The 22008-nt window shown below is 44.6% G+C and overlaps 2 long non-coding RNA genes across 3 annotated transcripts; both read right to left on the bottom strand.

The window, feature by feature from the left end:
• Positions 1 to 1184: 1184 nt before the first annotated feature.
• Positions 1185 to 10787, bottom strand: LOC125511383. The gene is made up of 8 exons (XR_007284975.1): positions 10355 to 10787; positions 10136 to 10224; positions 9941 to 10002; positions 9619 to 9649; positions 9368 to 9497; positions 2345 to 2503; positions 2156 to 2242; positions 1185 to 1524 (listed from the first exon to the last, which is right to left on the bottom strand). It is a non-coding gene; the product is annotated as an uncharacterized LOC125511383 (long non-coding RNA).
• Positions 10788 to 10853: 66 nt separating this feature from the next.
• LOC125511384 lies at positions 10854 to 13871 on the bottom strand. Of its 2 annotated transcripts, none has more exons than XR_007284976.1 (5): positions 13292 to 13871; positions 12715 to 12823; positions 12378 to 12489; positions 11783 to 12250; positions 10854 to 11172 (listed from the first exon to the last, which is right to left on the bottom strand). It is a non-coding gene; the product is annotated as an uncharacterized LOC125511384 (long non-coding RNA). The 2 variants fall into 2 exon arrangements; XR_007284977.1 differs by having other exon boundaries at positions 10866 to 11172; positions 11783 to 11901.
• Between the last annotated feature and the right edge of the window lie 8137 nt (positions 13872 to 22008).

Raw genomic sequence — 22008 nt, 5'->3', positions numbered from 1 at the left:
CGTCATCAGTTCTCCACTCACACAATTCTAAACATTTTGTTTTGAGCAGTCAACCGACGACTCCTTTCTTCCTCTTCTTCAGTTTCGCTTCTTTATGGCTTTCAACGAAACGATAGAAGTGAGCAAGTCGATTCAGTTCCCTACCTCTTCAGTTTTCCACTTCTCCTCCTTCAACTGATAAAGGTGCAGATGTCGATCCAGTTCCCTGCTCGAGGCCTCATTTACTTAGGCTACTGTGAATGCATGGGTGCTTAGATGAGGTGCTAAGCACATTAAATAGCTTAGCAACTATACTCCCCAATGCATAGGTGCTTAGCTTATGGTTGCTAAGCTTACTTCATTTAATGATTTAGTAACTAAAGCTCTTCATGTATTGGTGGGTTTCCTTCCTTTAAATGTTTTGCCTAGGTTCACGCGCTTAGCATTGTTCCTTTTGGGGGTCACTACACTCATCTCTCTCCTCTTAAATAACTCGCCACATCAGATTTTTTACCTACGTGGAAGACTTAGCACATGTACAAGGTGGAGCATTGGGAGGGACCTTAACACGCAACACGCTCCCTATTGCGCCACCGCCGAACAAGCCGTCGATGGTTGTCGCCTCACCACTATAGACCTGTGCGCTGACGTTGGCCCAGAGCCCCGTGATTGCCTCCAGCAGGGGCTATGCTGACCCAAGCCATATGCCCACGGGTCGACCTGGCCTCTCGGCGAACTGAGTGTGCCACTCCGCCTCCTCCTTCAACCTCACACTAGATTAGGATCGCGCCTTGGCGCGAGGGTGCCGGTCCAAACGCCAGGTTTAGCATATGCATTCACACTGTATACATCATACAAAGAATAATGGCCAAGGTAACAATATTTACAATCCACTCAGTATATACCGTAAAGGAAAATCAAAGGAGAATCTATGTACAGTTGTACTCAGCCATCAACCGTAGTATCTTGAACTTTAACAATAGGCTTATCAAAATTAAAATGGCCTAAGTAAGCACTGGCCCTAATCCAATACATAAAATCCATAGCATAGAAATCATCACAAGCATAGAAAGCATATCTTTGTCAGCCAAGCAACCAGATTTAAGCAAAGTAATTTTTGCACTCATTATTCTGTCAACCATGATAAAAATAAAAAACTAACAAATAATCATTCAGAATAAGGTTTGTTGGTATGCACACAATAAGGAGCCACCTAACAATGTACGAACATAGAAAGCACGTAGCACAATAGGTTTAGTAGCAAATATCACAAGCATAGGACGTACAAAAGCACATGGTAGCTTGCAGACGATCCACAACTTTGCATGTCTTGGGCATAATGTAGACCAGGAGGAATGACGACACGACGCGTTCATAATGATTGGTCCTCCAAGATCCAATGTAGAGGTGTTGAAAAAGATGGTCACACAGATCTTGCCATCGTCATATACAACACGATCATACTGAGCCAATGATTAGCCTAAGGTGTGCTAGGAGCATGTCAAGAAATTCCCGGTGTGGGATCCTAAACACTCGCTTGGTATCCTGCAGTGCCTGAGAACATAGAACATAAGGCCACGAGGAGCTGCTTACAGTAATTGCATCACAGCACGGGAGAGATATCAGAGAAATCAGTCGCGGATAAAAGCAGACATATTGTTAAAAAAGGATACGTTAAGTCTATCGGTTAGTCAGATTGTCTTGAGCATGTGATGAGCATTTTTAAGAACAACGGGGCTATTAATCAGTTGAAAATACAACTTGTTTTTGTAAGAGCAGTCGATAAGGTAAGATCAATATGATCACCTTCAAAGACAGAAATCTAATTAGCACGTAGAATGCTTGCGCTTTATAAACAAAATACGTCTACATAGAAGGCTAGACAACATCTAATCAATCGAGGAAACACCTACAGAGCTATTAACTACACGAAGAGCACGTCAAAGAAATAGAGTTAAAATCATCACACTGCCTGGATCTAAATATCACTATCTCTTTACTACTATCTGCGAGCATCAATAATCCCTAGTTCAGATGCGTGTTTCTTTGTAGAGTTAGCAATGTTTACATCTATGAGTACTTCTTTTGATTATAAAAATTCCAGCGTCACACACTCATCATATTTTTGCAACCGTCCAGTAAAATCAGAGAGGGGACAGGATGGATTTCACCTGACCTGTGCAAGCGCCCATAGACGGCTGTTAGTGGAGCCAGCGGAACCTGACGAGCCATGGACATCAAGCTCTTCGTCAGCCATCGCCATCTGAACAGAACACATGGATCCAAGAAATTACTCAGAGGCGGGCACACATTTAGAGTTCAAAAGGAAAACAAACCATGTAACCGTCCATTAATGAGGACTGACCTGGTCGGTGGAGCTGAGCTGCGAAGGGAGAATCGAGATAGACGGCTTGTCCGGGCACCAAGAGCTCTAACAATGGGGAAACTCCGTAGTTCGGTCTTTTTCCTCTGGTGAGTTCTGCGCCATCCTTACATGATTCATTAGCAGCCACCAAGAAATGATCTGCAGAAAACAAAATCAAAGTGAAATCAAATGGAATCACATGCAGGGAGCAGTGAAGTACTATACATGCAAAAAAAGACACGAGGAACGAAGGGAGCCCAATGGATTATCATTTTATTCCAATAATTAATTAAATAACATCATCTGCCCCATCATAGGAGCACAAGATGTGTACAGGGCAACAAGAATGCCTCTCATCAGACGGCACTAAGGAAAGCTAATCAGATAGAATACATAGACGCTAAATGATGGTATGTGTTGGATGAATGGCAACTGCATTCTCAGGAGGGCCAGAGGCCAATACATGTACATGTGTGGTAAAGTGCAAGAGACCCCTTATACAATGGGGATAAACCGAAAAGGGCTATACACATCTAACAACCCCCATCAAACTCATGATGGATCAACAACACTGAGTTTGGAGAGAAGAAAACTATGCTGCGCTCAAGTCTGTGCCTTCGTGAAGAAATCTGCCAACTGTAACTCAGAGGGCACATAGTGAAGAGTGAGAGTCTGATCCTGCACAGCAGCACACACAAAGTGGGCATCCACACCGATGTGCTTGGTGAGCTCATGCTTCACCGGGTCACACGCAATACTGATAGCACCAGTACTGTCTGACAATAAGGGAATCGAGGTAGCAGCAGACACACCAAAATCCTCAAGTAGCCAACGTAACCAGATCACCTCAGCCGTCAGCATAGCCATGGCTCGCAACTCAGCCTCTGTACTCGAGCGAGAAACTGCAGTCTGTTTATTGGTCTTCCAGGCAATAAGAGAGCCACCAAGAAAGACACAGTAAGCAGACAGTGAGCGTCGATCAGAGGGATCACTAGCCCAGGTAGCATCAGAGTAGGCCTGGAGCTCAAGAGAGCTGGAGCGGGGAAAGAAAAGGCGCTGAGAGATCGTGCCACGAAGATATCGTAGAACACGGAGGAGATGACTATAGTGGACAGAGGTGGGGGCTGAAACGAACTGACTCAGAATGTGGACAGGATAGGAGATATCAGGACGTGTAACAGCAAGATAGACAAGACTGCCAACAAGGTGACGATAGCGAGTGGGATTAGGGAGAGGGTCACCATCAGAGGCATGAAGCTGAACGTTGAGCTCCATGGGAGTGACAACAGTGCGCTCATCACCAAGAGCAGCGCGAGCAAGAAGACCCTGAATATATTTTTCTTGGGAGATGTAAAAGCCATCAGAGGTCGAGGAGATCTCAATCCCAAGAAAATAGCAAAGGGGACCAAGATCAGTCATGAGAAACTGGTCGCGAAGGCGAGCCTTAACAAAGGCAATGTATTCAGAGTCGTCGCCAGTGATGATCATGCCATCAACATAGAGAAGGAGAAGAGTCCGACCACGAGGAGACGTGTGAACAAACAATGCGGGATCATGATCACTGGGCAAGAACCCAGCGGCAGTCACCGCAGAGGCGAAGCGCTCAAACCAGGCGCGAGGGGCCTGTTTGAGACCATAGAGGGAGCGGCGAAGTCTACAGACCATACCATCAGGAGTATAGTACGCCGGGGGTGGTTGCATATAAACCTCCTCACGCAACTCGCCATTGAGAAAAGCGTTCTGAACATCAAGTTGAGAGATAAACCAGTGACGAACAGAAGCCACAGCAAGAAGTGTGCGGACAGTGGTCATGTGGGCCACAGGAGTGAATGTCTCATCATAATCGCGCCCCTGCTCCTGCTGAAAACCACGAGCCACAAGGCAAGCTTTGTAGCGCTCAAGAGAACCATCGGAGCGAGTCTTAATCTTGTAGACCCACTTGCAGGTGATGGGGCAGACACCAGAAGGAAGGGGAACCAGATCCCAGGTGCCAGAGCGCTCCAGAGCAGCAAGCTCTTCGGCCATCGCAAGCTGCCATTCAGGCTGAGTCATGGCAGTCCGATAGGAAGTGGGCTCAGCAATAACAGAGAGACCATACCGATCAGGGGAGTAGCGATCAGGCGGGGGGCGAGGCCGAGCACGGAGGTTGTGAACCGGGGGAGGCGTGAGAGGTGAACCTGAGGTGGAAGGCTCGTCAGAGGAGACACCCTCAGTACGAGAGCGATGAGTATAGTGAAGAGGAAACGGTGAGAGAGGGCGACGGACGGGAGATGATGGCGGAGAGGTGGAGGAGGAGGATGGAGAGGATGGTGTCGGAGAAGGAATGAGAGGTGCCAGAGGAGGAGGTGACACATGAGGCACATAGCAGGGTGTATTGGGAAGAAGAAGGAAAGAAATGTCGTCCATAGAGAAACTCGAGGAGGAAGGACGTGGGTAGTAAGAACGAGACTCATCAAATGTCACATCACGCGAGATGCGCAAGCGACGACCCACTGGATCCCAACATCGATAGCCCTTGTGCTCATCACTGTAGCCAAGGAAAACACACTCAACCGACTGAGCAGTCAGTTTGGTGCGTTCTCGGGGGGCAAGAAGAACATAGCACACACAGCCAAACATACGAAGAGCCGAGTAGTCAGGAGAGCGACCAGTGAGACACGCCAGAGGAATACCACCCTGCAGAGCAGTCGATGGCCGAATATTGATAAGATAGGTGGATGCGGAAACAGCCTCAGCCCAAAAATGGGGTGGAAGGGAAGCAGCAATCATCAGCGCACGAGCCGTCTCAAGCAAATGACGATGCTTTTGTTCGGCAACGCCATTTTGAGCATGAGCGCCAGGACATGAGAACTGGGCAAGAGTGCCCTGTTCCGCGAGAAAACCACGCAACAGCTGAGAGATATACTCTCCAGCGGAGTCAGCACAAAAAATACGAATGTGCGCGGCAAATTAGGTGTGAACCATGGCAGCAAAACGTTTGTATATAGGGAGAACCTCGCTACGAGATTTTATGAAATAGATCCAAGTGTAGCGAGAGAAATCATCAATAAACAAAACATAGCAGCGATGACCACCCTTCGAATCAAAGGGAGCAGGACCCCAGACATCAGAATGAACTAAGTCAAAAGGACGCTGAGATACAGACTCACTAGTAGGGTAAGGTAACTGAGTCTGTTTGCCAAGTCTGCAACCATTACAATGTAAGGAGACATCTCCAGATACAGACCCTAAGAGGCCCTGACGAACTAAAGAAGACAAGCGAGAGCCACATATGTGACCAAGGCGATGATGCCACTGCTGGAAGGACGCAGACGAAGAGGCAGCAAGAGCATGGGAGCTAGCGGAAGTAGTGGCAGCGGAAGGAACACAAAGCCAGTCAACCTCCCAAAGGCCCTCGGACTCACGGCGCCGGGGCCAGCACCAACCAAAGTCTTGGTGCGACGATCCTGAATGGAGCAAGAGTCGGTATCAAGAATGACACGACAACCAGAATCAGTAAGTTGAGCAGCAGAACAAAGATTCATGGTAAGGCGAGGGACATGTGAGACACTAGGAACAGAAAAAGATGGAGTGGAAAGAAGACCACGACTAGTAACAGGAAGAGGTGTGCCGTCGGCAGTAAGAACATTAACAGGTGAATCAAGAGGTCGAAGGGAAGACAGCACAGAAGAATCAGAAGACATATGAAAGGAGGCTCTAGAATCTAGAACCCACGAAGATGTACCTGACTGAGTAGATGCCTGCGGTGATGGAGAGGTGGATGCCGTTACAGCAGCAATGGAACCAGTCGACGAAGAGCCTGAAGAAGCCAAGAGACGCTTGAGCCTCACAATGTCCTGGTCGGTGAGTGACGGAGTTGAGGAAGATTCAGAAGTCCCACTGGAAGAGGAGCGCCTCTGGTCTCGCTTCTTCTCACGACAATCAGACTCGGGATGTCCTGGCCGAGAGCAGTAGCCACAGAAGGTGTCACGTCGTGACCGACCCTTCTCAGCATAAGCAGGGCGACCCACTCCCCTGAAGGCGTGGGTAGGAGCGGTGGAGCAGTGAGCCGAGCGGACGACACGGGAGCCCGAGCAGCCAATACAGACGGGACCACCAGCAAACCGGCAGAGCGAAGGCGGGTCTCCTCAGCACGAAGCTCGGTAAGCACCTCCGAGATTGGAACACGACCACGAGCAAGCAAGTGAGCACGTCTGGGCTCAAACTCAGAGCGGAGACGAGATAAAAACTCATGGACCCGTTAAAACTCCAAGTCAGACCGTGTAGTCTGACAGCAACGGCAGGTTCCACAAAGAACTATCCTCAGTGAGTCAAGGTGACGCCAGATGGCAGAACACTGTGAGTAGAACTCATCCACAGACGAATCACCCTGCTGGAGAGCATGCTCCTGGCGCACCACAGAGAGGTATAGGGCATCACCAGAGGGCTGATAGCGCTGACAGAGGTAGGACCACATCGCTGCAACAGTACCGAGGCCCATGAACTCTGAAGCAAACTGAGGAAGAACACTCGCAGTGAGAACGGCAGCAGCACGAGCATCATCATTGCACCACTGAGTGTAAGCAGACAGATCATCCCGATAGACAGAAAGAGCATCAGAATATGCAGAGACCTGTTGATCATAAGCATCAATTGCAGCATCATCAAGGGCCTTGGCTGCATCACGATCAGCCTGAGAAGCATCAGTAGCAAGCACCGGCGGAACAGGAGCGACCGGAGCAACGGGACAGGGCGGACAAGCTACCTCGCCAGAGAGCACGCCCCACAGCAGAAGACCGCGCATATGGATACGCATGAAGCCCACAAACTCAGCATAGTTGGTGCCATCAAAGATCACCGAGCAGCGAGGAACAGCCACATAGCCTGAAGATGACATACTGAGATATCTCGCTGTCTCTCTGATTTTTTTTGCAGTCAACAGATCTGGATCGGGGGATCGATCTCGGACTGAGTCAGGAGCGAGGGGCCCGGACGGAGTCCGGATCGAGAGAACGCGAGGCGAGAGGGCTCTGGATCGAGAGGGCTCCTGGTAGTCTCGCGTTGACTTGAGGAGACTAGCGGGCCGGACGGAGAAGAGGCCCGTGGGAACGCGAGGCAAGCAGGGGCCGAGCGAGCGCTCACGCGCGGAGAGAAGCCGCCGCGGGAGGCTGCCGCGGGGACCGACGCGTAGGGAAGCCGCTGCTGCGGCAGCGAAAGCAGCAGAGCCGAGCAAGGAGAGCTCGAGCCGGGCAGCGGAGCAGGCGAGAGGGGCCGGAGCCGCAGCAAGGAGGGCTGGGGCGTCCGGATCCGCGGCGAGGAGAGCCGGGACGGACGAATCGGACCTGGGGCATCCGGATCCGTGGCGAGGAGAGCCGGGACAGCAGCCGGACGGAGCGGCGGCCGGACACGAGCAGGCTAGGAACAAGGCGCACGGAGTTGCATCGTGCGGGAGAGAGGGGCTAGCCTGGCATCTGATACCATGTTGGATGAATGGCAACTGCATTCTCAGGAGGGCCAGAGGCCAATACATGTACATGTGTGGTAAAGTGCAAGAGACCCCTTATACAATGGGGATAAACCGAAAAGGGCTATACACATCTAACAGTATGAAGCATCTCGCTGCATATCGTTATACAGTTCTTGCAATAATAGATCCATAGAGCAGTAGGATATTCAGAACTACATCTCTTGGGAAGGCCATCATGACATTCAGTATGATTTAATAGATCCATATTCAGTATGCTATTCTTGAAATTGGAGGATCAGTTCAATCCGGATTTTGCTACATGTGAACTTATCAATGCAGTTCATTTGTGCTGCTCTCTCTTCCTAAGCTAACCACGGCCATAACCAGGCAAAAAGGGAGGAAACTGGATGGCATAACTGAAAGACCAAGTATACTGGTGGGGCGTAGATGCATACGGAAATGCAACTGTAGAACTGCATGTCATAGGAGAAGAAATAAATCTAATATATAAATAAGACATAAAACTCTAATAGAAAGAGGAACCGAAATTCTGTGAGGGGAATACATCGTAGAATTGGTACTGAAAATTTAACTTGACTAATTTAATGCAGAGACAAATGCAATGAGAAGATAGGAGCATCAATATATATTCATGGTCAGTATTCAGTCCCAATCTCTCCAATTCATGCAACATCCTTGCAAGCAAGCATGAGAATTGCAACAGTCATCCATGAACTCATGGTACAACCTACCCAATCTCAACCAGCGCCAAAAATTGGTGATCCCATGAATGCATTAAGTTTGGACCAACTCTCAAAAGCTGTCCCTGAAAAAATTGGACAAAGTGAAACTACTAATACTTTCCACTTACACAAAACAGAAAGCTATGCATGACTCGACACATACTTAAAATTGCAAGGTTCGACTGAGTTCACTAAAGAAACTGAATTTTCCATACACTTGTCTCGCTGCCGAGGATCGTCGTCAGCTTATTTCAAAATGTCAATTTAATACAAAATACAAAATAGTGGCAACTAAAAAAATGGAAGTATAAAAAGGAATCATACTTGGACAAAGGAAATTCACCAAACCAAATGATTTTTAAATTTTCACAAGCTATATATTGAAGTCTATACTTGGACAAGCACGTAGATATAACTATGTAAAATCCAGTTCTACTTCATATGCCATGCTTTCAAAAAGATCTACAATAAAAGTTGGTTCTTAAGAAAAGAGGATCCATGTTGGAAGAAAAACATCTAGTAAGTTGTCGGCATGGCCGCAAGGGACATACAAAGATCTTCGTAGCAGCATCTCTTCTGAAAGACCATCGTATGATTCGTATCTCTCTTATCTATCCCAGGTTGTTGCCCATGAAATTTTTCTACTTACACATTTATATAAACAATCGAGGCACGCATCTGCAACCTCAAATTCAGAATACAAATTGAGAAAACAAAGTGCAGCCACCTAATGAGAATAACCATGAAAGAACACATACATCTCACCAAACAAAGAACTGGTTGTGAACTTGAGGCCAAGACATAAAACGACATCATAAGAGACACTAAGCTCACCTGCGTCAGCTTGTCGTTCCTGTCGCCGATGGTGTTATTACTTGAGTAAATGATGAGAGTGGTCAGGGCCTTCTTTCCTTCAGTTTCACATCCCTATCTCATGGTGTTTGCACTCTGGGAGCTTGAAGGGCTACCAGAAGAATATCGTTAGAAGCTATTTTCAGGAGTAAAACATAAGGATAGGAAAATCCAATGATCTCTTCTGACATATGGCCAAAACACCCTACAGATAAATTCATCATGCATTTTACCTCGAAAACACGCACTCCTCCCCCCAAGCCGCTGCAGGAAGAACACGACCGTGAGACTAAATAATGGAACTATTCTCATAAATCAGTTAACTTTTAACAATATCATTACCTAATTATGCTACTAAAACAACTATAAGTTGTTTATCGTCACAAGAAACAACAATATTTTTTATTGTTTAGCACTAAATGGAGACACCAAATTATGATGTAGATCTTTTCCAAGATGAACACTGAACCCATAACGTTGAAATCAAATAAGCCAATGCAAAAGGAAATACAAAAGTGAAACTGATTCGTCACCAGCTCATCCATATGCACTCACCTTGGTCGTGCAAGCATCCACAAAGCACTTTCGCTTGCCGATGATCAACCTTACTAACAGTCCTACAAATCAAAAGAACATATTGATTTAAGGAGGATAAACAAACACAAAAAACTTTCAGATATTGACATAGGCTACCTTACACTAATTTACGAAATGAGATAAAAATGGGAGCCACCAGCTATTTGTTCTTACACTGAGCAGACCGCCTCCACACATCATCAAGGCTACTTTACACCAAGTTAGCATAGAGATAAATGCTTATTGACAGAAAGTGAAATGTTCTGCAAGTAATAGAAATGGCAGGCTGGTTATGTTAGAAAAGACCAACATGCCTATTTAAGAATAGACCAGAGAGTAGACAGCTTGTCCATCCAAAAGCGGAACTGTGTAACGGGAAGTTCTCAGACATACAAAATATGAAGAGAAATATTTGGTGAGCTTAAGAAATAACCATGACGCTTCCGATGACATCTGTGAGTAAGCAATACAAAGTGAAAACACAATTAGTACATGATATTTGAATACTGAGAAAGGGCATGCCCCTATGCAACCCGACACCGTAGTGTGCACTGCCACAACACAACAATCTCTACCTCAACCACCTCCCGGAAAGCAAAATTTGGAGCAAGAGTTATCATTGAAAAACAATTGGGGGCATTGTAGTGTAACTGTCCACATATGCTAATTACAATGTTGGTCGTTCCAGACTCTTGGATGGCCTAAAAGGAGCAGTTTTGGTTTATCTACACCAAGAACAGGAGCAAAGGAGCTCCAGGACAAATATTTTAAACAACATTACACCTAAGGAGCTAGCAATATGTGAAAAGAAATATTCCAATAGAGAGCAAATAAGTCATATTTACTGCAAGAGGATCATGGTCAAATTCAGTATCAGACATGGCTCGAGGCAATGAACAATGCCAAGAAATCAAGTACCACTTAGATCAAAACAACCTAGAACTAAATACACGAAGTAGACTATAATCTAGTGAATGTACATGTGTCAAATCAATCAAATGAGGGAAATCATGGATAACAAAGCGAGGCTACGTAATAGAATGGATTGAACTAAGATCAATACTGCAATCTCCACATCTCAGTTTTCATAGTAACCACGGCTCTAAAAATTAAACATACAAAACTGAGAAGGGAATGTCAAGTGGAAGGATACTCCCCTGCCTAGCTATGCCAGTGCAGGTTGGGGCCTCATGTCCATCTTCTCCAAAGCACTGAGAAAACAAAAGTGAATGTTAAACAGTGTTGTATTCCCGATCCAAATTGTGTGAGTAATAGCAGCACCAGAGAAGAGTAAACACGGGAGCGATGCACGGCTAAGGTTAGCTAATCTAGTTCTCTAATTATTGCCAGGTACAATAAGAAGAGCATACTAATGCCTTGGACCTGATGGTGCCAGGTAAACAGGCTAAATATCAAGTTATCAACACTGGACCGGAGTGGCACTAATATTGCTGCTTATTGTGAGCCTCATGTGACTCTGGTAGTTCACATCGACACCGTACACAGTATGACAAAGACTTTAGCTGAAAAGAAACGGTGGACGTAGTAATTAAACAGCCTATGTATAAGAATCCATGTGGATTATTAAGTCATATACCATCAAAGGTTTTTTTGCTTCCTGCAATGGACACGGATATTTACAATATTGAAGGAAATAATTTGGCATACCTACATAACTGGTTTTCTACCCGACTGTGAGCTACAACCACGATGCCCAAATGCTGGAACCGGCACATGCCAATCAGGACACCTCACAAAATATTCTCAGAATGCATTGACCAATATTTATGCAAACCAACCACTGTTGCGTCACCTTCTCACCTGCAGCTTGGGAGCATGCCACCATCGTTGACCGCCACTCTGCCTCTTGTCGGCTGGATCCACCCCTGCTGTGGTTGTCGGTGTTGATGGAAAGCAGAGTGGCTTGGAGCGGCACGCCACTGTCGACCATAAAGAGCACTAAAACTTCTGCTAACAATATCATAAGACCAGTAACATATATGCATACATCCTAAATAGTAAATATCAATAATCCTTCATATCATCTAAGAATAAAATTCAGCTGGTAGGCTTCTCACTATTAATTCAGTAGGAGATGGCTACCTCATCTTTTACTATTTTTTACACCTAAAAGTAAAATATATGGCTTCTCACTATTAATTCAGGAGGTAGGCTGCTCACTGAGAGTTTTTACAATGTCAATCATAGGATTCATACCTTAGTATCGATGGAAAATGCATCGTAAACATGATCCTAGTCTTGTTCAGCTACTACATCTTTAAATTTAAGCTGCCGAAGAGTAGGATCTATCACATTTGGGTAGCTTCCTTTGTATTCTTGAGTACAGTGTGATGAACATTATTCAATGAGAAACCAATTTTGGCTAGCAAGAACAGAGGGTAAGCCTCAAACTCACCATGGCTAAGAAAACGTCGCCGCTCGCATGAGAGCCAATTTCAATTTCCAAGAACAGAGGGTAAACTCCAAACTCACCATGGAATCCTGCCTTTGCTTCGCTCCTGCTTCTTCTGACAAAATTAACAAAGTTGAAAAGATTAGTAGGGGCACAAGATCCTGGAGGCACAAACTCCAGACATCAGAAATTACTTTTTGAAAGAAGAAGCAATTTGACCTTTGCTAGGCTAAACCAAAAAAGAAAGATCGTGATAATATTTAGATGACAATCGAGGTGGTTTGCACAATCTGACATATAAGTTCTAACTACACATGGATAAAGACAGATGGCCAATTACCTGATAGACCTATTGTTGTGGTTATGTTGTTGTCCATCCAATAGAAAAGCAAATGTATCCTTTCTTCTGTAGGAATCTGAGAGGGACACACAAGTTGTTCCAAGTTGTCCTGACCAAAGACAGTCAGTATAAGACCAAAAGAAGTAGACCAACAATCTTGAGACATCTCATATTCAAATGCATATTCAGAAAGACCTACCCTGGCTACCCTGCAACCAATTTGTCTCCTAGTATCAGATAGGAACAAAAAATTCCTTGAGAAAGGACACAGCCTCAGGACAAATCGGTCCTCCTAAACAGAAAATAAACAGGTACCCAACAAGCTAAGGAAGGCAACAAAAACTACTGTGCAGATACCTAGGACACATCTAGTTCTACCCACCCCCTCAATTCTAACCTATTCACACAATGCAAAACTGAAGAACACAACATCATGAGAAAAAAAATGCAAAGATGGATCTGCCTCTCTATGAACACCACACCAAATTGCTAGGGTTTTCTATTCCACGTTGAGCAGTCTGAACTCTCTAGGTCCAGATTCTCTGGGGAGGGAGAGGGGGAGGGGGGAGAGATGCACCTGGAGGTCTAGCAGGCGCAGCAGGAAGGAGTGGTGAGCTCGTTTTTTCCGCTGCTCTCACGACGAGCTTGCAGCCGCGTCCGCATCAGCCTGACCGCCGCCGCTACTGATGGCGTCGGCACGGAGAAGGCAGTGGACGGAGGAAGCATCCCTCCATCCAGGGAACCATGCTGGGGAGCTCCTGGTCGCCAGGCTGTGCGGCGGCTGCCGCGGCCCCTTCCTACCGTCGGATCAGGCGCGCGAGCTCGTAGGAGGGGCTACAGCGCAAGCGGCAGCTGCACCCCTCCGGGTGACGCAGGAGAAGGAGGACACGCGGAGGAGGGGCAAGAAGGAGCCAACAGGGAGGAGGTGCCGGAGGAGAAGGAAGGAAGAGGCGAGGCCGGGAGGAGGTTTGGAAGGAGAGAGAGGTGAGGCGAGAGGAAGAGGAAGGGAGCGGTGCGAGTGCGGCTGTGCGGGAGGAGCGACGGCTAGGTGCAGCTGGGGGCGGAGGACGGGGCGGCGGCGGCGGATGGGGAAGAACGCAGGCGGCGGTGGCTCGCGCAAGCGAGAGAGATGTGCAGGAGAGAGAGAGAGAGATCGATTGGGGAGGAGGCAGCGAATCTGAGATGAGCACGTGTTGACCTAAGAATTGAAATGATGAAAATACCCTCACGGGGGCACCCTAATATCGGCGGTGGCATGAGATCTTTACAGTGGGGTGAAACTGTTCATTCCTACAGTGTCAACTCTTCGATCCGACGGGGCAGGTCATCTGGGAGCTCGATCCGACAGCCCACATCCGATCAAGCACGCAGATCCAACGGCCAGGGATCCAAACGGCTGAGGAGCCGGGAGGATCCCTATCAATCTTATTTCTCGATGCGCCAGGGTGGGAGCTCTCCTTCTGTCGGAGCCGGAGTAGCTGGGAAGGGCGAAGAGCACCGGCCCCCAGCTATAGTTTGGCGGCGCTGATGGAGCCATGCCGATGTGGAGTATGAGCGATCTCAATCGAACGAGCGCCTCTGCTGGCAAGGTAGGAGCAGGAAGATTAGGTCCCTCCCGTCGTTTATGTCATTTATTTATCTGTTCAGATCTCCACGTCTGCAATTTTTTCCCCGCCTCTGTGTTGTTCCCCTGGAGATACATGCTCTCTTCTTCAGTTCAAGAGGTGCATCTGGGCTTTTATGTGTTACTATATGCACGTTCTTTTGTCTCCTTTTTGGCGATAGGTATGAGGCTCGTGGTCATGTAGAAATTCTAGGATGTATGGGTGCGTTGCTGAGATATTTGTATATGTTTTGTGCTTTCACTTTTGAAGGACGGATATATCAACAAGCATTCGCCTTTGTGGATTTACAGGCCTCGAGCTTGGATTCAGACTACCCGGCTTTTGTGTTGAGACTTGCTTGGGCTTTGATTTCAGTGAAATATAATATTAGGTTTGGACCGGGCTTGGGTAAGTTTTCTAAAAAAAAATCAAAGTATATGTTCAATTTTTAATGATACTAATGTATAAAATTTCTCCTCATAAAAACTGAGACATTACTTTTTTAGATGAAAAAAGGAACACATACTAATTATGCAAATCTGGAAATAGTCTAAAATATACTAATTTTCATCTTCTGTTTAAATAAACAATATACTAATTTTCATCTTTTGTGACCAAACCTTTATATTTATTTCCACGGTTTACTACTTTTACTCCACAATCCTCCTCCTATATGGTGCTACAAATTCCCGTAGCAACGCGCGGGGTATTGTCTAGTTATCACAGTGACCATCTCCATCAACTTGAAGGCCATCATGATCGTCAGTGAATAGTTTCCTTTGAACTATGTGTTGGGAAACGTAGCATGCAATTTAAAAAAATTCCTACACTCACGCAAGATCTATTTAGGAGATGCATAGCAACGAGAGAGGGAGAGTGTGTCCAATGTCCATGTACCCTCGTATACCGAAAGCGAAAGCGTTTGACAACACAGTTGATGTAGTCGAACTTCTTCTCGTTCCGACCGATCAAGCACCGAACGTACTACACCTCCGAGTTCTGCACACATTCAGCTCGATGACGTCCCTTAAACTCTTGATCCAGTAAAGTGTCGAGGGAGTAGATGAGTTCCGTCGGCACGAGGGCGTGGTGACGGTGATGGTGAAGAGATCCACGCATGACTTCGCCTAAGCACCACGAAGATATGACCAGAGGCGTAAACTATGAAGGGGGGCGCCGCACACGGCTAACAATTGTTGGTGTGTGTTCTAGGGGCACCCCCACCATATATATAGGTGGGGGGAGAGGGGAGGCAGCCAAGGGGTGCCCTAGGGTTGTCCACCGCCTCCTAGGGGCCCTGCCTTGCCCTGTGCCCCCCCTTCCATGTATGCATGAAGGGGAAGGAAAGAGGGGGGTGAGGGAAGGAAGTGGAATCCTAATCCACACTTTCATTTCCCTTTCCCCCTTTCCTTCTCCTCCTCCTATAGCTTTATAGGGCGCACCAGCCCCTTGTGGGTTGGTGTGTTCCTTCACAAGGCCCATATGGCCCATAGGATTGCCGGGGGTACCCGAAACACCTTCTGGTGACCCGATAAGAACCCGATACCCTCCGGAACACTTCCGGTGTCCGAATACCATCTTCCTATATATCAATCTTTACCTGTCGACCATTTCGAGACTCCTCATCATGTCTGTGATCTCATCCGGGACTCCGAACAACATTTAGTCACCAAATCACATAACTCATATAATACAAAATCGTCATCGAACGTTAAGCGTGCGAACCCTACGGGTTCGAGAACTATGTAGACATGACCGAGACACCTCTCTGGTCAATAACCAATAGCGGAACCTGGATGCTCATATTGGCTCCTACATATTCTACGAAAATCTTTATCGGTCGAACCGTTATGACAACATACGTTATTCCCTTTGTCATCGGTATGTTACTTGCCCGAGATTCGATCATCGGTATCTTCATACCTAGTTCAATCTCGTTATCGACAAGTCTCTTTACTCGTTCTGTACTACATCATCATGTAATTAACTCATTAGTCACTGCTACCTCTTGAGCATGCGTTGGTTTTTCCTTGAAGAGGAAAGGGTGATGCAGCAAAGTAGCATAAGTATTTCCCTCAGTTTTTGAGAACCAAGGTATCAATCCAGTAGGAGACAACGCACAAGTCACCTAGTACCTGCAAAAACAATCAAGAACCTTGCAACCAACGTGGTAAAGGGGTTTTCAATACCTTCATGGTCACTCGCAAAAGTGAGATCTAATAAAGATAGTAAGATAAATATTTTTGGTATTTTTGTTGTATAGATTGGAAAGTAAAGATTGCAAAATAAAATAAATAGGAAACTAGAATTGTAGATCAGAAACTTATATGATGTAAAATAGACCCCGGGGCCATAGGTTTCACTAGTGGCTTCTCTCATGATAGCATGTATTACGGTGGGTGAACAAATTACTATCGAGCAATTGATAGAAAAGCGCATTGTTATGAGAACATCTAGGCAATGAGCATGAATATAGGCATCACGTCCGTGCCAAGTAGACCGAAACGATTCTGCATCTACTACTATTACTCCACACATCGACCGCTATCCAGCATGCATCTAGAGTATTAAGTTCATAAGAACAGAGTAACGCATTAGGCAAGATGACATGATGTAGAGGGATAAACTCAAGCAATATGATATAAACCCCATCTTTTTATCCTCGATGGCAACAATACAATACATGCCTTGTTACCCCTACTGTCACTAGGAAAGGACACCGCAAGATTGAACCCAAAGCTAAGCACTTCTCCCATTGCAAGAAATATCAATCTAGTAGGCCAAACTAAACCGATAATTCGAAGAGACTTGCGAAGATATCAAATTATGCATATAAGAATTCAGAGAAGAACCAAATAATATTCATAGATAAACTTGATCATAAATCCAAAATTCATCGGATCTCGGCAAACACACCGTAAAAGAGTATTACATCGAATAGATCTCCAAGAACATCGAGGAGAACTTTCTATTGAGAATCAAAGAGAGAGAAGAAGCCATCTAGATAATAACTACGGACCCGAAGGTCCGTGGTAAACTACTCACACATCATTGGAGAGGCTATGGTGTTGATGTAGAAGCCCTCCGTGATCGATTCCCCCTCCGGCAGAGCGCCAGAAAAGGCCCCAAGATGGGATCTCACGGGTACAGAAGGTTGCGGCGGTGGAAAAGTGGTTTCGCGGCTTCCCCTGATGTTTTTAGGGTATAAGAGTATATATAGGCGAAAGAAGTACGTCGGCAGAGCTCCGTGGGGCCCACGAGGGTGGGGGGCGCGCCTGCCCCCTAGGCACGACCTCCTGCCTCGTGGCCGCCTCGTGGAGTTCCAGACTTCAACTCCAAGTCTTCTAGACTGCTTTCGTTCCAAGAAAGACCATCGCGAAGGTTTCATTCCGTTTGGTATTCCTTTTCTGCAAAACACCGCAATAGGCAAAAAAACAGGAACTGGCACTGGGCCTTCGGTTAATAGGTAGTCCCAAAAATAATATAAAGAGCATATTAAAGCCCATTAAACATCCAAAACAGATAATATAATAGCATGGTACAATAAAAAATTATAGATATGTTGGAGACGTATCAGTCACTTTGCTTGCAAGGCTTCTTATGATGTGCATTACCGAGAGGGCCCAGAGATACCTCTCTGATACTCGGAGTGACAAATCCTAATATCGATCTATGCCAACCCAACAAACACCTTCAGAGAGACCTGTAGAGCATCTTTATAATCACCTAGTTACGTTGTGATGTTTGATAGCACACAAGGTATTCCTCCGGTATCCGGGAGTTGCATAATCTCATAGTCGAAGGAATATGTATTTGACACGAAGAAAGCAATAGCAATAAAACTGAACGATCAATATGCTAAGCTAACGGATGGGTCTTGTCCATCACATCATTCTCCTAATGTTGTGATCTCGTTATCAAATGACAACTCATGTTCATGGTTAGGAAACCTTAACCATCTTTGATCAACGAGATAGTCAAGTAGAGGCTCACTAGGGACACTGTGTTTTGTCTATGTATCCACACATGTATCAAGTTTCCGGTTAATACAATTTTAGCATGAATAATAAACATTTATCATGATATAAGGAAATATAAAATAACAACTTTATTATTGCCGCTAGGGCATATTTCCTTCAGTCTCCCACTTGCACTAGAGTCAATAATCTAGTTCACATCGCCATGTGATTTAACATCAATAGTTCACATCATCATGTGATTAACACCCATAATTCACATCGCCATGTGACCAACACCCAAAGGGTTTACTAGAGTCAATAATCTAGTTCACATCGCCATGTGATTAACACACAAAGAGTACTTAAGGTGTGATCATGTTTTGCTTGTGAGAGAATTTTAGTCAACGGGTCCGCCACATTCAGATCCGTATGTATTTCACAAATTTCTATGTATACAATGCTCTGCATGGAGCTACTCTAGCTAATTGATGCCACTTTCAATATGTATCCAGATTGAGACTCGGAGTCACCTGGATTAGTGTTAAAACTTGCATCGACGTAACCCTTTACGATGAACTCTTTATCACCTCCATAACCGAGAAACATTTCCTTAGTCCTCTTGAAGGAAATATGCCCTAAAGGCAATAATAAAGTTATTATTTATTTCCTTATATCATGATAGATGTTTATTATTCATGCTAGAATTGTATTAACCGGAAACATAATACATGTGTGAATACATAGACAAACAGAGTGTCACTAGTATGCCTCTACTTGACTAGCTCGTTGATCAAAGATGGTTAAGTTTCCTAACCATTGACTTGGGTTGTCATTTGATTAACGGGATACATCATTAGGAGAATGATGTGATTGACTTGACCCATTCCGTTAGCTTAGCACTCGATCATTTAGTATGTTGCTATTGCTTTCTTCATGACTTATATATGTTCCTATGACTATGAGATTATGCAACTCCCGTTTACCGGAGGAACACTTTGTGTGCTACTAAACGTCACAACGTAACTGGGTGATTATAAAGGTGCTCTATAGGTGTCTCCGAAGGTACTTGCTGGGTTGGCGTATTTCGAGATTAGGATTTGTCACTCCGATTGTCGGAGAGGTATCTCTGGGCCCTCTCGGTAATGCACATCACTTAAGCCTTGCAAGAATTGCAACTAATGAGTTAGTTGCGGGATGATGTATTACGGAACGAGTAAAGAGACTTGCCGGTAACGAGATTGAACTAGGTATTGAGATACCGACGATCGAATCTCGGGCAAGTAACATACCGATGACAAAGGGAACAACATATGTTGTTATGCGGTCTGACCGATAAAGATCTTCGTAGAATATGTGGGAGCCAATATGAGCATCCAGGTTCCTATTGGTTATTGACCAGAGACATGTCTCGGTCATGTCTACATAGTTCTCGAACCCGTAGGGTCCGCACGCTTAACGTATCGATGATAGTTATATTATGAGTTTATATGTTTTGATGTACTGAAGGTTGTTCCACTAGTGCAGAACCGGGCAATAGTGCCGGTTCCATAACCGGCACTAAAGTGTGGTCACTAAAGGCCCCCCCTTTAGTACCGGTTCAGCACGAACCGGTGCTAAAGGGAAACCACGTGGCACGAGCCAGCTCCGGGGGCCGGGAGCCCTTTAGTACCGGTTGGTAACACCAACCGGTACTAAATGTTTGTGGGTTTTTGTTTTATTTTGTATTTTTCAATTAAATTTGTGTTATCAATTTGATTTAGGATTGTTTTACGTTATAATGAGTTGTAGTCGTCGTCATCATCATCATCATCGCATATTAATAAATAAATAAACTCTAGCTAGCTAAAAATCATCGTAGTCGTTTAATTACCACTATTTAATCATCATAGTCATTACCACTAGCTATCTAATCATCACCAACACTGGCTAGCTTAAAGAGGAAACATTCACTTTCTAATAGAAGCAAAGATATCATCGAGTTCAACATAATCATCACCAACATCAAAGTTCAGGACACGGACATGAGACACTAATTAAGAGCATGAACTAGTGCTGCTCCCTCTCAGGTAGAATAGCATAGAACATGTATAGCTCTCCTGATTCATCATACTGGAGCATGCAGATGAATCTGTCTCCTAATCTTGGGTTGCGCTTCTCCTTGCTGCCCCCTAGTACTTCTCTGCGATCGTTAACAATTTTGCTCCAATCTTTCACTATTAAGCATTCTTCGCTTTCAGAAATCCTGAATGCACTCATGTGCAATGTAGGATATCTTGGCCGTAAGCTAACCATTGACATGTCACCTTTAGTCTCGATCCACTGAGGCACAACTATCATCGGAAGTCCCTGTTGAAGAACATCGTATAGTAATTAATATACTAAGCAATGAAAGTTTAGCTTCAAAAATAATATATGCAAAAGATGCACTAATTAAGGACAAATAGTTAAAATCTTACCATCTTTCGATTATAGATGTGACCGTAGTTCAATACGATCACCATTGGTCGCACGTTTTGAGTACTAACATTTCTAAGTTCAGGAATTTTTTTTGTCTTGACAGTATTAAGATCCTCAAGCCATGAAACATAATGACTTATCTCCTCGCAGTTTAGTTGAGCCCCGGGGCAGTAGTAGGTCCTGTCTACCAAGCGCCGGACATGTTTGCTTGAACCGAAATAAGCTGACAATACAAATTAGTTGTCAACTATTTTTGAATAAACTGTATCAAAGACATAAACATATGCATGCATGGTTGAGAAAAACTCACATAATGGTAGAACTGGAGGTGTTTGCACGTCGACCCAGATGTCTATATTACCTTCAATATCATCTTCCGGACGAATATCAAAGGTGACAACCATACCAGGCTCAAATGCATAAGCCTTGCATAGTGCTTGCCAAGTTTTGCATTCAAAATGGGTGTATGTGTCTCCATTATATAATTTGACGTTGAAAGTATACCCATGCTCCGTCTTCAAGTAAACTCTCTTTACCTCCATATCATCTATAGCACTAAAACCTATCTTATCCAAGACAAAAATTCTTGGATGGCAGGGGATGCGCTAGTAGAATAGTGAAAATTTAAATTTATAAGTTGAAGCAAATGAAGCATAAGTTTTGCATTCAAATAATAATTGGCAAAGTGACTTACTGTATCAACTTCGAATGTCTCATCCAGCTTGATGCTGAAGCGCCTACCATCAACAAGGAAATTTCTGTCGCACAGGCCGCGCTGGTCTTCACAGTGTTCGCACACAATGAAATCTTTTTCGTCGTCAGATGACATTTCCTATGTTCATATAGGTGAAACATTAAACACCTATTACTATCTAACATTAATTAATATCTAGCCAAATATATATTCATCTAACATTTGACATTAATATATCTAACTATATTCATCTCTAACAATTGACATTATTATATATTTAACTTTTCTATCTAATTCATCTAACATTCGACATTAATCTAACATTTATATAAACTCAATATATATAAAAAATTAAATAAACAGAAAACTCATTAACAAATAATATTTTAATTAGATCATCAAATCTCAGATACCTAAATTTTCTTACTAAAAATAAACTAGTTATATTAATTATTGAACTAGTTCAAATCTCATATACCTAAATAAACTAGTTATATTAATTATTGAACTAGTTCAAATCTCATATACCTAAATAAACTAGTTCGACAATTTTCTTACTAAAAATAAACTAGTTATATTA

This window comes from Triticum urartu, chromosome 5 (assembly GCF_003073215.2).
Source record: "Triticum urartu cultivar G1812 chromosome 5, Tu2.1, whole genome shotgun sequence".
Lineage (NCBI taxonomy): Eukaryota > Viridiplantae > Streptophyta > Magnoliopsida > Poales > Poaceae > Triticum > Triticum urartu.
This window is presented reverse-complemented; position numbering and strand designations above follow the sequence as displayed.